This window comes from Solanum pennellii, chromosome 4, assembly GCF_001406875.1.
Source record: "Solanum pennellii chromosome 4, SPENNV200".
NCBI lineage: Eukaryota > Viridiplantae > Streptophyta > Magnoliopsida > Solanales > Solanaceae > Solanum > Solanum pennellii.
The window spans coordinates 61223617-61225731 of NC_028640.1; positions in this window are offsets into that span (position 1 = coordinate 61223617).

The following is a 2115-nucleotide window of genomic DNA, read 5'->3' on the forward strand; positions in this document are numbered from 1 at the left end:
GGCGCAACAGAGACTCAATTCTTCACTTGACCGAACGAATCAACTAACACATAGAGAAAATGAAACAGTGAGGGATGACAAGGCAGTCATAATAACCTGTTGAAACAAAATAACTAAAACGACTAGGTCACAATAATATGAAAGAAAAAAATAGGATGGAAAGGCCAACTTAGAGATAAGAACTAGCATGACGACGAGGCATCATCTATGACTACGAATACAATAAATCAATAAGGCTATAAATGGAAGCTGAGAAAATCCAACCAAAAATGTCAACAAGTCTCTACGAATACTACAACTCAACTGGTTGGTTAAGTCCCAATGACGCCAATAACTACATACAAAACTCAAGTATGTAAAATTTATACCAACCAACAACTCTAGGAAAAATGGAGATTATCAATCCACAACTGAGACGATAGGCCGGTCAAGATATCAGTTAAAACCTGCAGCACGACATGCAGCATCCCCAGGCAATGAAACGTCAGTACGAATGAAAGTGTACTGGTATGTAAGGAGGAAAATGATGACATAAATAATTGTGATATAAAGGGTAATAGACATATCACTTAAAACTCGAACTCTAGTAGCCTTGACCAATGAGGTTACTGAAATGACCTCCTTGTTTCTTAAGTCTTGTAAGCATATTGGAAATTTACTAACATCCCACTTATTTTTAATAGTTTATAGTTAATTTGGAATGATCCATACTCAAGAGGCAACGAGTTTAGAATAAAATGAACAAGAAGATGTCATCCATTTTCATTCACAAGGCCTGAAGTCTTGCTGCAATGTTGGTAATCTCGATGATATGATTTTACATACGACGCGACCCATTAAATATCGTGGGCATGAGTTCACCCATTAGTGTACTAGCGAAAGACTTATCAACAAAACGAAAATGTTTTTCCACAAACTTAAGGTAATTCCTGACACTTTCTCTTTATGGAATAGTACTTTTAATGTTGTTAGTAACAGTCATTCGCATAAATATAAGACTCAATCTATTAGAGCCCTTACATGATTTATGAAAAGATTTCTCATTCTCACCGCTCTTATTAGTAATGACAGTATGCTTGTCATTCACCAGAGCCAAGTCAAGATCCATCACACCTAAGTGAAACTGGACTTGTTTATGCTATTCAGAGAAGTTCAATTCATTGAGCACATAACATACGAAGCATGTATATAGAAGAGGAATAATTGCAAAATAGATATACATGCTCACAAATTAGAAAATAATGTGAATTCAGTAAAGCAATAAAAACATATCATAGTTTTCCTTTGGATAGATACTACGACATATCATCATAATTCAAATGTCAAATTTATCTTTAATAGGTATTTAAATATTTTTAATGAAACATATATTACATCTTTGGGTATACAATATATGTTTGACTAAAAATATTAATTTACCTCATAATTTTCACTATTCGCAGAATGATATATTCACCTATGGTTAAATTCTTAAGTTCTAGCAATAGTGAAAGTCAATTTATCTATTTATTATTCAATATATACATTTAATTAACTATCATAGATAAATACAATTTTATGAATGCATGTTTTTCTTAACCATACTAGTTTAACCACTTTGGGTGACTAAAAAGCTATATAAATACAAATACACATAACATCATAAATTTTTGTGCATGTGAATAATTTTATACATTTTAGTTTGACCCCTTTGATGACTACAAAATTATAGAAACATAGTACATGCATCGAGTGATCATAAATATTATATGTGTAGACATTAATTTCTCTAGTCTGACTACTTTGGTGACTAACAACCTATATTACACTAAATACATACATATTATTTATTACTTAGCGAAATGATCACTTTAATTTATGGAAAAATTGTATAAAATAGCAAAATATTAATTCAAATTAAATGCTATAACTACAGTACGATTTAATTGTAACCCGTAGCAAACAATTATCGTTCGCCTCTCTCCCAAGATTTCTCGCTCGCCACTCTCCATTTCTCGCTCTCCAGTATCTCTTTCGCCTCTCTCACTTTATAGAAACACAAATTTATTTGTATAAAGCGAGAGAAATATATATATATATATATATATATATATATATATATATATATATATATAT